This window comes from Pteropus vampyrus, unplaced genomic scaffold (assembly GCF_000151845.1).
Source record: "Pteropus vampyrus isolate Shadow unplaced genomic scaffold, Pvam_2.0 Scaffold23, whole genome shotgun sequence".
In the NCBI taxonomy this organism is placed as follows: Eukaryota; Metazoa; Chordata; class Mammalia; order Chiroptera; family Pteropodidae; genus Pteropus; species Pteropus vampyrus.
The window spans coordinates 8,856,804-8,872,514 of NW_011888804.1; the positions used below are offsets into that span (position 1 = coordinate 8,856,804).

The window sequence follows — 15,711 nt, forward strand, 5'->3', positions numbered from 1 at the left end:
TCCTCAGAGCTAAGCAGCAAGTCCTTCCCTGAAGTAGAATGGCACATCTCTGTGTCTGTCAGAATCCGCGTCTTGCTCTGTTTGGACCCATGCCTCTACAGACTCTCAGGGACTGGCTCATTCAGTGGGCCACCCTTTTAGAGGGAGAACTCAGAGGAGGGGATTAGTGGGATGAGTCACAGCCTCTACCATTGCAGTTGACCTCAAGGCTGCAAGTGATACTCATGCCTCCCCTCCTCCACGACCCATTGTGGATTCACCTCAACCTCAGCTCCTATGTCTGCTGGCTCTGGTATCTTAGCTGATATGATTCAGACCCTCACCGCTAGAGCCTAGCATGAAGGAAGTTGATTAGAGAGAGCTCTCGGCATCAACATCTGGTGGGGAAGTGAAGGCAGCACGATTGGACAGAGGGAGAAGTTGTGATACAGTCACAACGAGATCTCAGCTAACTGCTGGGGAGCTCTGAAGCTGGCCTCACCCTTCAAAGCTGTCTGTAAGTGGGGTGAGAGGGCCGGGCCTTTTTTGCCCCTGCATCGACATCTCATTGCATGCAGGCTGCCCTGGGTGGGTGCGATGCTGAGTGAGATGGCTTTCTTCAGCAGAGGGCAATTCCCACAAAGGACTGACAGCTGAGGGCTGGTGATTGCAGGATTGTGGCGTGTCAGCCAGCAGTACTCCCAGAAGCTGAGGCAAGTGTCCTTAAGTCTTGAAGCAGGGATGGAGCGGTGCCAACGCAAGACTAAAATTCAATAGCCAGCCAATAAACAACTCTTCATTCTCCTTTCTTGCCAGCCCCTGGCGATCACCATTCTACTTTCTGCCTCCAGAAATTTGACTACTCCAGGTCCCTCACATAAGTGGAATCATATACTAGTTGTCTTTTTGAGACTTGCTTCTTTCGCTTAGCATAATGTCCTAAAGTTTCATCCACGTTGTAGCATGTGTCAAAATTTCCTTCCTTTGTAAGGCTAAATAATACTCCACTGTGTGTACATATCATTTTGTTTATCCACTCATCCATCAACAGACACTTGGTTTGCTTCCTATTTGACTATTGTGAATAATGCTGCTTTGAACACGAATATACAAATGTTTATTCAGGATCTTACTTTTAATTCTTTGGATACAAAGCCAGATCTAGAATGTTTTATCCAAGATGTTTTTATTCAAAATAGGTTTATTTCTCATTGGCTTAATTCCTTTTAGGTCCAGACAGAGGCGAGGATGAAATACCTACTCTCTTCTTAGAGAGCTAACTCTTTTAAATCAAAACATTCTGGTAGGGTCAGGTTGATGGATAGCAAACCTGGCTCATGATTAATTATGAGCTAATATATGCCATCTAAGAGTTTGTTTTTTCCACCAAAAAGAAAGAAACAATCTGTACAGGAAATTCCCCACATGCTGCCTGAACTGCTTCACCTTTTGTTATCCTAACCACCAAGGTTAATTAATCACAAACAGGATCTTGAGAAATAGTCTCTATGATGAAAGAAAATAAAGCTAAGAGGCTGGCAGGGGCCCAGCTCATTACATCATGCTGAAGCTGACGAGCATATCTTCGTAAAGCTGAGGGGAAAGCAGGGGTTGAGAGGGGTTAGGGAGACACTGAGGGGAGAGGTTAAAAAAGATTTTGCCAAGAATCTAATAGGACGTCATTTTGTCCTATTGCGTGGTGGTAGACTTAGGCTTAGCAGTACCTGAGATTTCGAGCAGCAAGAATAAAAAATGAATTCTCTATGAATTTTTTTGGGAAAAAAAAAAAGCCAGGCTTCTTGTCTAGGACCTATAAATTTGGACCAACACATACACTTCGGGGTTTATGTCTTCTATTTCTGTTAGAGTTAAATCTAATCTGCATGACTCAAACTAAAAGTTAAAAGCGGTATCAGATGTCTTTTGAGTTTTTCTTCACCCCAGGTAGCCAGCTAAAATGGGAACATGATCAAAGAAAACTTAAAATTCAGAATTCATTTTCTTAAGGACATTCGCAACTCTGCAACTCACCCACACAGAGCTGTGTGCAAGTGGATAATTGATACTGAACACAGTAATGGAAAAATTGTACACATGCTTCCTAAATAAGCAGAACTATACCACTGTGGTTGGGAAGGAGGCTTAAAAAATAAATAACAGGAAGAACTTCCTACCACAAAAGACTCGTTTTTAATCATCAATTGAAATAATACTAGATGACTATGCTAGATGCTCCTAACCAAGAACGTGTTCTGAAAAGATCAATCAAATGTTTAATGAGCTATAGGATAATGAGATTTGGTAACTTTATCATCTTTGGCAACTTTATGAGAGCAGTTGTATATGATACTGTATACATTCTCGGTTTTGCACAATGATTCTATACTTTAAATGACTTGCCCGATGTTCATTTCAATGAGAAAAAAGAAATGGGAAAAAATAAATAAATAAAACAATACAAGACAAAAAACCCAGCACGTCTCTTGACGTTCTTAGTAATTCTCTCATTAAACGCTGGCCAAAACATGGACAAATTTAAAATTCCCTTTCCCGTGTTCCCTGTAGCAAAGATGAAACTGTCTATAAGTTTTAAAAGAAGAAAGAAGCTTCACTAGTAAACATGGGAAGTACCAAAAGCAAGAAAAGAAAAAGCCAAGTTGAAAAGTATAGGTTTCTGAGTTTCTGATCCTACAAAAGCTTGCTAGCTTACTGAGATAGCTGGTTCCGGTCTGACACCCTGTTCAAATAATTTCCTCATTTAATTTCTTCTGCTCTTTCTCCTCTGGCTTTTATATTTACACCCATCCAGAAGAGGGTTCCACTCACTCAGAACCTCAAGGGAAAAGTGAGTGGAAGGTAAGTGAGGTTGGTGGCCTCGACCTGTGTGAACACTGAATTTTTCACTCCTCTCCAGGTGGCTTCCACGTAGAAAGCCTTCCGCATTCCTCGGAAATGGTCTGGCGTTCATTTATTAGAGTAACAGTTTGTGGTCATACCTAATTTGGAATATCTGTTACACAAGGATCTAAGAGCTCTTATAACCCAATTTAAGTCCTAGAGACTTAATCTTAGCCTTAAAGCCAAATTCCATTTGTGTAAAAAGTAGTTTTGATCACAAAAGTTGCAGCTATCCTTGATATGTAATTTTTATCTTTCACTTTCAGATTCAAAATGTCCCATAGTTGAATCCATCCTGATCTGTTTTTAGACATCTCAAAGAAGCCCAGTTACCATAATAACCAGTGTTAACTTAAGGGCAAGAACTTTCTGAAAATTTTGTTACTACATGTTGACATAAATGACCAATACAGTGGATGAGTTTAGGTTAACACAGACTAATTTGTTTTCATGGTGAATTAAAATAGAGTGAAAAGGCAAAAGCGACTAATGAAAAGCTCATTTGTGTATCATTCATCCTATTTCAATGTTTGCCATGGCCACACCCAAGCCATCCTATATAAACTACATCCTAGCCCTCCACCTCAATTTTTAAAAGCAGTCCAGAGTCTCCAAACTCAGTAAATGATACCACAGTGAGACAACCAGAACCTTCAGAAACTTTTCTTTGATATTTAATAAAAATCCTCAGTGCCATTAGAAGTAATTGATCACCACTGTGATGGTTAATTTCATATATCAACTTAACTGGGCTAAGGATGCCCAGCTGGTAAAACATTGTTTCCGGAATAGATTAATTAGCATTTGAATTAGTAGAATGGTAAAGAAGATCGCCCTCACCAATGCAGGTGAGCAGCTCTCATCCACTGAGAGCCTGAACAGAACAAAAAGGCAAAAGGTACATTTGCTTTTTCTGCTCGAGCTGGGACATTCATCTTTTCCAGCCCCTGGACATCACTGCTCCTGGTTCTCAGGCCTTCAGACTTGGAACTGGACACACCCCAGAAGCTCCCCAACTTATGGGCCTTTGGACTTGGACTGAATTTCACCATAAGCTTTACTGGTTCTTCACCTTGCAGACAGCAGATCGTGGAATTTCTCGGCCTCCATAATCCCGTGAGCAAATTCCTATAATAAATCTCCTTTTATCTATTTGTCCTATCGGTTCTGTTTATCTGGAGAACCCTAATACAACCACCTTCAGTAAAATAACACAGGGTACAAATGAACAGGACAAACAGAGACGCATGGACATGGACAATAGACTAGTGGTTACCAAAGGGGAGGGGGCGGGAGGAGAGAGGTAGATGGGGTAGAAGGGGTCAAATATGTGGTGACAGAAAGAAATCTAACTATGAGAGGTGTACACACAATGTAAATATATATACCTTACTGTTAAAATGTACAGCTGAAACTTATTGGATTTCGTTAACCAATGTCACCATAAAAAAATTTAAAACTTAAAAAAAATAACACAGGGTATGTTATTACTTATCTCAGGTTAAATTAGTCACTCACTTTTTCTTTGTGAGCTCTATTTACCAAGCATTTAACCATATTTAGTGATTCTCTGGACTACATGCTAGGTTGGGTGTCATATATTGACTCATAATTAGAAAGTAGCAAATTCAATGGTGGCTAGTCCATTCCTTTGCTTCAGGTCCTCTGAACCAGCCTAGTTAGCTCCAAAAGAAACAGTGTCTGATCTAGGCTCAGATCATCTCCATTCCATGTTACTCTTCTGCCCTCACCCCCAAACTACCTTATAATTATTCAGCAACTCACCTACACCTGAAACCCTTAATTTAGCCCAAGAATTTCCCTAGTCTCACTCAAAATCCTCCAAATCTCATAAAACCCCTTGAGTTTACACAAGAGCAGTTTTCTTGCTGTAATAGGCCCAGAATTTTTTAAAGGGACAGTAGAGAAGAACAATAGACATGGGCGGAAGGGAACCAAATAGGCCTCATATGACCCAAAAGTTTTTTTCTTATTCGCTAATCTCAGCCATTTACATTCTACAATCTGAGAGCATTCCTTTGGATGTTGGCAATAAATTTCTGGGAAGGTTAAAATGCACACATGTGTAAGACATAGCTGTGACTTTACTGGTATTAATAAATGTTTCATGATGGGCACAGTAACCCTGCCAGTCCCTAGGAAGTTGCAAGCTGGGTTGTGTGAAGGCTTGAGCTTAGGGTACTTACTGCAAGGATGCCAGCTTTGCCTTGCCGTGATAGAAAATCCTGAGGGTGTGCCATGCTTGGAAGTAGAGAAAGAAGCACCAAAAGAAGAGGAAGAAAGACAATAGGAGATAAATCCTTCACAATTTTGCCTGCACTTTGAGAGTAAATGTTACGCAGATTCCAACAGAAAAGAAGCATATGTGTTCTCTGAGGTCAGATTTTGTCTACCAAGTAATCTCATATGGTAATTTCCCATTAATCACAAGATTCAACCTTACAGAGTGTTTATCATGTATGAGGCACCGTTCTAAACACTTTCTAAAAATTTATTTAAGCATTACAACAACTCTATAAGGCAGGCACTGTCTTTAATCTCCATTTTCAGATAAGAAAACTATTGTTCAGAGACATCTATGCACTGGCTCTGGTCTATGATCTAAAAGGTTTAGAAATCTGATTTAGCTAGCACATCAAGAGCGGCAAAATATTTTAGAATTGCATTGACATTAATTAGAGCTTAATAAGTCCAATGTTCAAAACCAGGATGCCTAATTAATTTAAGGATGAGAAATTTAAGCTCTCAAAGACCACAATGCTGAGGTTGGCATGACTGAAAGCATTTTCCCTTTGTAAGCAGAGAAGCCAAATTGCAATCAGAGCACAGCTTAAGGAGAAAATAATTGGAACCAAGAGAATTAGTTGAATGAGAAAAAAAGCGCTCCTCTGCTTAGTTTTTTAGACATACTCTGCCCTTCTTGGGATTGCCTCTCCCATGACTCTAATACTAGAAGTCCATCGCTGAGCCATATTTCAATAGGACTCTTGATAGTTAGCTCTGTGATGTTCCTTTTTCTATGCTTCCAAACTTCACTTCTGACAAAATTTTTTTAAAATTGTGTTGAACCCCTAAATTCAAGTCTTGCTCTGGCTTAGCAATGACTGTCTCTCTCTCTTCTGATACATCATATATTTATTTTATAGGTCTCTTTTGTACCACCAAATTAGTTTTATTTATAAACTCCACAGGGCCTCGCACAGTCATTACATAAAGCAAGTCCTCAGTAATGTTTGTTGAAAGAATGAGAGTGAAGGAATGAATGAATAAATGCATTTCGATGTCAGATGACTTAAAAAGTAGCTCTCCATCACTATGGGAAACAATGTACAGATTTCTCAAAATTTTTAAAATAGAATTATCATATGATTTGACACTTCCACTTCTGGGTATATACTCAAAAGAACTCAAAGTAGGAACTCGAAGACATATTTGTACACTCATGATCATAGCAGCATTATTCACGATAACCAAATGGTAGAAGCAACCCAAGAGTTCATTAACTGATGAATGGCTAAATAAAATGTGGTTTACACATATAATGGAATATTATTCAGTCTTAAAAAGGAAGGAAATTCTGACACCTGCTACCACATGGATGAACCTTGAGGACATTATGCTAAGTGAAAGGAGCCAGTCACAAAAAGTTAACTACTGTATGATTCCACTTACATGAGGTACCTAGAAGAGTCAAATTCATAGAAACAGAAAGTACAGTAGTGGTTGCCAGGGGTTGAGGGGAGAAGGGAGGTGGGGAGTTATTACCTAACGGATGCAGATTTTCAGTTTTGCAAAATAAGGAGTTCTGTGGATGTTGGTGGCAATGGTAGCACAACAATGTGGTACTTAATGCCACTGAACTGAACACTTAAAAATAGTTAAAAAGGTAAATTTTATGTTAGCTCTTTCGGGCTAACTCATGGCTTGTGTTTTTAAACCTGAGCTGTGCTTCTCTAAAACCAATATATCAGTTCCTGTATTTGTCCTCATGTAAAGCAATGGTTTGTCCTGCTGAATTTCATCATCTGAGACTCCTTATTTTATGGTATCACTGTATCAACCATACATAGAGTTGTGCAACACAGAACACAGCATTTCAAAGTAAAGGCACAAATAATATTGTCACTACTTGCAAATTAAAGGGACAGACTTTCAATCAAGAAAATAAATATAGTATTCATGGTTGATAAACATAGCAAACTGATCCTGGGTTCACATCAACTTTGACAGTCTTAACATTTGTTTTTTTAGATCCGCAAGAAACAAATGTACCAGCTGACTGCAGTTGAACAAAATCATTACAGAATTAGCAGTTTTCTGACCCACTTACTAAAAAAAGCTGAATCACTCCATCAAGACCCCAGGGAAATGCAGATTTATACCTTTGATGTATTGCTGGGTTTTTCTTCAATTAAATTAAATTCTGTAACCAGATTTTGAGTTCTTGCCATCTTCTCTTCTTTTAATGGGTAATTTCATGCCTTCTTGAATATAAGCCTTTGCAAATTCTTGATTTTTGTAAATGCAAATGTATAATAAAACATGCACACAGCTCTTTCTTCTATGCAATTATTTTCTAAACTCATCAGGACGACCTGCTTCTTCCTTAATCTCTTTTTTTAGATTGGTGGGTTGTCAAAGTTCTTTGCTGCAGATGAGAATTAGGGAAAATGGGAGAATTGGTCAGTCCACCTGTGATCACACTGGCCGGATAATGGAGAGAAGCTCCCATTTGCCCAGGCATGCAGCCATGTTTAGCTCTCCATCTCCCATCGCCAAGCCTTCATCAATGCTTTTCCAAACACAGAGAACAACCCTTCTCCTCCTGTCAAATATTCTAGCCTTTTTCCTCTATCCACGATATTTTTTCCTTTAAGAAGCTTTCTTCCAGATGAGGACTTTTCATTTTCAAACCCATTAATACAATCCCTTACCAATATCTCAACAACTCACTCCTATAATTGCTATATTTATACTGATTACATGCTTGTCTTATTTCCCTGTATAGGCCAGATGTCCTTGGCCACAGCCAAATCAAGGGTCTAATTGTGTGATTATCTCTCTTTTCTGGCTTTCCTGTTCTGGCAATAGCACTATCATTCTGCTGCCCAGGTTAGTAACCTCAGAGGCACATCTGCAGCTCCTTTTTCCTCACTCCCACTCCTTAATATCCAGTCTCCAAATCCTAGCAATTCTTTCTTTACAGCCCCGCTGACATTTTTTTCTCCATTTCCAGTGTATCTCCTATTGAGACTCTTCCAGCAGCACTGGAACTGGTCTCTCTGATTCTTGACTTCCACCTGGAGTTCATCCTTAACACCAGCACCAGATTTGTCTTCCTGCAGCACAGCTCATGGTTTTAAAATCTCCAATGGCTCCCCCATTGCCTTTGGCTCAGCACTCAAGGCTCGATAGGTGGAAAGACCACAGGTTCTAAAAGCAACCTGACCTCTGTTTAAATTTCAGCCCTGCCCTTTTCTAGTTGTGAGATTTTGGAAGTGGTGGGGGCAAGACCCTTAACCTCTCAGAACCTCAGTTTCCTCATCTACAACATGGGGGTAATAATACACATCTGGAAGGACTGTTGTGAAGTTTAAGCAAGATAATGTAAGCCAATCCTTTGGCTGCTCATAGTAGGCACTTAATAAATGGCATGTTCTCTTCTTCCACAAGCCAATGCCAACCTGTCTTTACCTTTATAACTTTACTCTCTCCCTCCTTTGCTGGTTTCCTGAGCCCCATGTCTTTGGAGAAGTTGTTTCCTCTGCTTGCCTTGTCTTCCATCTTTGCCTATGGAATCCCTTATATTCTTTAAGGGCCAACTTCACAAAGTGTTCCTTGATCAATTTTGTCAAATATTGTCAGTGGCATATACCAAGGGAGAAGGTAAAAGTACACTGCCACTGACATTGCCAGCTCATGGCAATACTAAAAATCATACAGACTTCTAGTTTTATGCCGTCTCTAGTAATATCTCCCTTCCCTGGATTCCAAAAAAATGCAGAGTGTAATTTAAAAAAAAAAAAATTATTTGGCGTCATGATCAGACTATTACATTTAGCCATCAACAGCATGGATACAAAAATAAAAATCTACATTAAAACCTTTTGTTGGAACGTTTTACACTTTCCACAGAACAGAAATGAAAATAACCTGTTATATAATTAGTCACAAATACAGCCCTCAAGTTTTTTGCCCATACATATTAGTATTGTCTAAAACATGTCTTCTTTGTAGCAGCTAGGCCCTGCCACCGCTGCGCTTGGCTGAGTTCACAAATCTGTTGTAACCTGTAGCTTCCCTGTCATTTCTCTGGCTCTCCTCTCCTGCTAAGCTTTGTTTCCTGGCAGTAATTAAAACATTCTGCCACCGCCATAGCTACTGCTGCTGCTGGAAGTGCCAAAGCCTCCTTGGTTTCATGGTTTGGCAAAGTATTGGCCTCTACCATCACTGGAGCTACAGTTTCTTTCTGCCTCCAAAGTTTCCTCTCTTCATAGGTCTGAAATTTAAAGACTGACAGTCATAATTGCCAAAATCACTGTAGCTTCTGCCACCTCAAAAACTGCTTCCATCATTATCAAATCCATTATAGCCATCCCCGCTGCCACCATTTCCTCCACCACTAGGCTGCAACCAAAGCCACCTTGACCACTGAAGTTTCCACCATGACCAAAGTTGTCATTCCTACCAAAACCACCTCCGCAACCACCACCAAACCTTCCAGAACTGCTTCAACCTCTTTGGCTGGGTGAAGCACTAGCCATCTCTTGCTTAGACAGGGCCTTCCTTACTTCACAGTTGTGGCCATTCACAGTATGGTATTTCTGAATGACAATCTTGTCTACAGAGCCACAGTCATCAAAGGTTACAAAAGCAAAGCCTGCCAGTGCCTTGGTCAGTCATGACTTCAATCACTTCAGTTTTCCCATCCTGTTCAAAATCATCTCTTAGGCGATGTTCTTCAGTGTCTTCTGTAACACCACAAACAACAATCTTTTTTTCAGTGAAGTGGGCACCAGGTCTTTGAGAATCTTCTATTGAGACCTCCGTCTTTGGTTCCACAACTCTTCCATCCACTTTGTGTGGCCCTGCATTCGTGGCTGCATCCAGCTCCTCCACAGTGGTGCATGTGACAGACTTAGAGCCTCTGGGGCACTTGGTGTTTGGCTCTCCCATCACCACACAGTTTGTGAGCATTCCCCATTGCTCAAAATGACTCCTCAGACTCTCGGCAGTTATTTCAAAGCTCAAATCTCTGATGAAGAGCTTCTGCAGGCGCGAGGGCTCTTTGGGAGACTCAGACATGACAGCCATGGGAAGAGAGCACTTTAACGATGCTTACTCAGAGGCGTCCACTGACAGAAAGGCCATAGCATAATTTATATGGCATTTAATACACTGCTAAATAGAATTCTTTTTTTTTTTTTTTAGATGAGGCAACCCTTGGTTGACCTTACAGGTTGTAAGAACCTTGTCAGCTTACAATCTCTTATTTTTTATTTTTTATGCCTACAGCACCTGATCTTCCTAGGTGGTCTCCCATCTAAGTACTAACCATGCCCGACCCTACTTAGCTTCTGAGATCAGACGGGACCGGGCTTGTTCAGGGTGGCATGGCCGTAGACTAAATAGAATTCAATACTTGTCATAATTATAGTAATTTCTGTTCAGATTTTCTATCTTTTATTAATTGTAAACTTTTTGAGGGCAAGTATCACAGCATACACATCTTTGTTTCTCACATAATATCCAATACCGCAGCTTCTATATGATAAATGTTCTGAATAAATGAAGAGGTTAGTATCAACCATACAGACCATGTTAATATGTAACAAATCTGGCATTTTGAGATCAAGGTTTGTTTGTTTGTTGTCACATCTTATTAAGTGAGCACTATGTGCTAGGTCGTGTGCTAAGTGCTTTACATACATTATTCATTCATCATCAAAATGTATCAAGTTCCTACTATATTCTAGGCACTGTGCTATGCCTTAAGAACACATTAGTGAACAAAATTATTTACTTACACAATGCCTAGTGGTCAGAAAGGTTAACTAACTTGTCCAGGGTTATTCAGCTAGTAAATATGGGAGCCGCTTGAAACTGGGTCTTACCCTAGAGAACACATTCTTAAGCCCTATATTTCCTCTGGTGTGAGCTACTGACAAGCCACATGATTCTTGCGAATGCCCAGTTTGACCACACTCTCTTACACAATCAGTGATGGAATACTCCTTGAGAATAGGAATTATGTTTTCATAAATCCTAAAGGTCTCCTATAATGTTAATACCAAACTCATACCAACTTCTGATGGTTACTCAATAAACACTTACTAGCCAATGGCTTTGATAACTATACAATTCATGGGATTTCATTAGAACTTAGGAATTTTAAAAGATTATTTCATCCATAAAAAATATTTCATCACCAATAAAAATTTGTTTCTCTCAGTCACTGTCAAGTATAAATTAAATTACCAATATTGGCTAGAGCGTTATTCAAATTATCTTCCCAGAACACTTAACATGCCTACATATACACCCCAGACACAAACAGCTACATTCTGCAGAACATGGAATTAAATCTCAACCTTTCACAAAATGATGATTCCTCTGATCACAGGAAAACACCAAGAAGCCCATAAAGGCCTTTGACCAAGAGCAAGAAGGGTAGTAATAGCAATGAGGACACAAACTATGAAAAATAAATGAAAGGCATCCTATCTATCCACCAACAAAAGTTTTCAGTTTTCTTGGCAACTGGGTGATATACCAGTTCTACAATCAATTTGTTCTGAAATTGACAAAAATAAAGAAAAAAATGGGAAATTCACTTACGAAACAGTGTTGGTATGAGCAGTATCTATAGGTATAAATAACATGCCTGCCAATAGATTAAACTAGAATACGATGCAGAAAGAACGAGATATAACAAATGTTTGGAAAATTCTTGAAATGAAATACAACTAGGAAATGTCTAAAAATAGCTTCAGATGAATGGTACATGAAGCAAAACACACGAGCAGTGTTTTTAGGGCCAAGATCATTGGAAAGAAGCAGAAAGATGTGAATACAAAAAAAATTAATCACAAATCTCTCTAGATGTGGGCATTGGAAAAACAAAAAATAGCCAACTCTTGAGCATAAAGTAATAATTTTCTGATGAATTCGGGCAACGGAAACAGCCAAATCGTTAGAGGAGGGAGGGGGAGAGAAATTTAGTCAATATTGGGGTCAAGTCAGCCCAAATCAAAAAAGGTTTTTGTTGTCGTTGTTGTTGTTATGGTTGTTGTTGTTGTTGTTTATTTGCCTAACTAGTATAGCTCTATTATGGGTTGTTTTCCTGATGGGAATTCCTAGAAGCAGCCAAAAGCATCTTTGGGCTTCCATCATAGGCTCTCTTGTGTGCAGGCCATTTATATCCTTTTCAGGCAACAAACCCCATGGTCAAACTGTAGAACCTGTCATTTTAGATCAGGGTTTCTCAATAGATCAGCACCATTAACATTTGGGGACAGAAAATTCTTGTTGTGGGGGCTGTCCTGGCATTGTAGAGTGTTTAGCAGCATCTCTGGCCAGTAGCAAAACACCTAATCCCATTATAACAACCAAAAATGTCTCTGGATATTTTCCAATGTTCCCAGGGGGCAGAATCACCTCCATATGAGATCTGCTGGTTTAGAAAACAAAAGATAATCATTCAGCCTGACCTCTTACCATACAGATGAGGAAACCAAAGCCCAAACACCTGAAATACCTTGCTCAAATGTACACAAGATGCTTAATGCCAGATCTAACCCAGGAATCCTAGATATTCACTCCCAATAACTCCACTGTACTCCAAGTTCAGTCATTTGCATACCACCATCATGAATTTGCCAAACCCAGGGCTATCTATATTATTACTTATTTTGAGTTGACTCATTTTTTAACTTAATAAATTTATTTTAAAAGGAAACAGGCATACAAGGGAGAGGAAGACAAGACATAAAAGTTAGGAACGATCATTTTGTCAGAGGGAGAGATCTATGCTCAGTTATTTTATGTACTTATTTATTTATCAAATACCCTCATTGTGCCTACCATGAGCCAGGCACCACTTTAAGTGCTTTACATAGCTGAAATCTTTTTGTCTTAATAATGCCCTTATTAGGTAAGTAGTAGCATTCTCATTTTATAAAGGAGGATACTGAAGCATAGAGATCCAAGATCACCCAAGTCGTAAGTGGCAGAACTGGTATTCCAGCCAGGAAGTCTGGCTCCAGAGTTCGTGCTCTTGATAAGGAGAAAGACTGGAGATGCCTGATAAAAGATAGATAGGTCAGGAGCCGAAAACTCCTGAGTATTTCTTGAGTAGTCATGAAATAATGGACACAGGTAAAAAAAGGTAGCTTGACCTGGAGTACTTAAGCAAACCCTTGGGAAAAGGGAATTCTTACTTGGAAGAGAAAAGTTGGGCATAAATAGTGGTGGGAAAGGATGGAAGCTGGGGGAGTGGAATCAGGGGGAGGGGCGAGATGAGGCTTTGACTAAGTAAAGGTATCAGGCCCTGAGAGAAACAAGGATCTTGTCGGGGTGGGGAAATGGTGAGACAAGAGGTGAAAATTCAGGCAGAATGGTGATCTGGAAAAAAGGTGAAAGGGAGTGTGGGTTGGGGAGGACAGGGTTTAAGGTCCAGGAGAGGACCCTGGGAGGAGTGAAGGGGCTGTGAAGGTGAGAACCTAGCGATGCGGGGGCTACTGTGATTTAGGTAGGGCTGGGAAGGGGTCCCAGAGGGGTGAGCTGGGGCACTGTGATGGATAGCAGAAAAAGCACACCCCACACACTGGGCAGGACAGGGTATCCGATTGACACTGGTGAGCACCAGCCACTGAACTTAATGTTTTTCCCTTAAAAATCAAGTTGAGAATCACTAGGGGTATATACACCACATTTTGCAAAATGTTGAACGAATTCATCTCCAAAAAATATATAAAAAGCTTTTGGATAACATTTGAGAAAATTTTGAGACTTTTATGTTCCCACGACTAGCTCATAAATAAAATATACAACTTAAAAAATGCACACACATTTGTAATTGCTAAATATCAAGTGTAGAACGGCTTTATAACATGTTTTGCCAACTCGTGTTTCTTCAGCACTTGACTTTTCAAAAACAAATTTTCTAAAAAATGTTTTGTCTTTTACACTTTCTAGTATTTGCAGATCAAGATGTTAAGAAAACAAGTTGAGGAAATTCAATGAATGTTGAATAGGGTTTCTAAGAAGGAAAATTTCATGTTTTGCCCTTAGTGATATAACAGAACTTATGCAGAAGTCCATCTATAGTATATAGTATAGTCTATACTATATAGTCTATATAGTATATACTATAGTATAGTATAGTACCAGGATATCCAGGTACCAAAAATAACACTAATGCAAATATAGATAAAGGAATATATAAAAGATAAAAAAGTGAAGTGAGGCATAGTAATAAAAGCAAGGACTTAAGAGTCAGACAGGCCTAAAACACTAGCATCACAGTATCATATAGTATCATATAGTATCACTAGCATCACCAGTAGTATATATATTGATGTTACATACAAGCATTATAGGGTAGTGTGAGGACTAAATAAGATGTCATATAATGGATTTAAGGAATGTAATGCTAAATGTATTTTAGCTACTATTATTCTAGTATGAAGTAGGATAAACTAAGTAATAAGCTTCTTAGAAGCCTGAGGGTTTTCATAACTTTGCTTTGATGAGTTTTAAATCTTGGCACTAATTTCATGTACACAGATACTTGTCCGTTCTTCTTGGCTCAAGGCTGACCTAATGGTCTTGAGTGGCTCTAAAACGACGGTTCTCAAATTGGTTTACCAACTCCTGTAGGTCCCGAAGACCCTTTGAGGGGGTCTATAAATCAAATAATAGTAATTACTATTTAAATAATAGTAATTCTAATTTTATTAATAATAGTAAAACTAATTTCATAGCTATACTAATTGTCTAATACTATTTTCGTTTTTCACTGTGTTGACATTTGCACTGATGGAGCAAAAGCAACGGTGGGTAACACTACTTATACTTTAGCACAATTCAAGGCAGGGGTACCAAAGCATTCTGGTGGACATGTTATTCTTCACTACTGTGTGCTCACAGGAAGAAAGAAAACAGTTTCACTTAAGGTGATACATTACTTTTACAAAATCCTGACCCTTCAGTACATCTTTTTAATACCCATGAAGCACTTCTGCATACTTAACCACAATGGTTGTCTTGAAATAAAGCACATGAACCACCACTTGAGTTATGAGCTCAACTAGTCATGTTGCTCACTGAACACCATTTTTACTTAATGAATGACTGAGAAACTATGGTATTCAGAGTGTGAGTATTTAGCAGACATTTTCTTAAAAATTAATGAAGCAAGCCTGTCACTTCAAGGAAAACAATAACAATGTTGTTGCCGATAAGAAAACTGAAGCTTTAAAGTGGAAATAAGAATTTTGGAACACTCATATCTTCTTCAGTAAGCTTGATAGTTTGCCAACACTTAAAGACTTTTCCGATGAGATCAGTGGTGACATTAATGAATGTAATTTTTAAAATATAGTATAATGACGTGTGACAATATTTGGAAGATCTGTGTAACTCATTGAACTTACATTTTCCAAATGACTAACACATGCTGTTACAAAATTAATCATACACAGGTAAAAGATCCATTCAAAGTGAAAGATACATCAATGGATTTCATTGGCATAGTTTTAGATTCCAAATTATAATTAAGAAGCTATCACTTATCGAGTTTTTATGTAATGT

The 15,711-nt window shown here is 39.0% G+C and overlaps 2 pseudogenes; both read right to left on the reverse strand.

Moving 5' to 3' along the window:
• Nucleotides 1–9,404: 9,404 nt before the first annotated feature.
• Nucleotides 9,405–10,203, reverse strand: LOC105289405 (annotated as a pseudogene).
• A 201-nt stretch (nt 10,204–10,404) lies between these two features.
• Nucleotides 10,405–10,523, reverse strand: LOC111737133 (annotated as a pseudogene).
• Between the last annotated feature and the right edge of the window lie 5,188 nt (nt 10,524–15,711).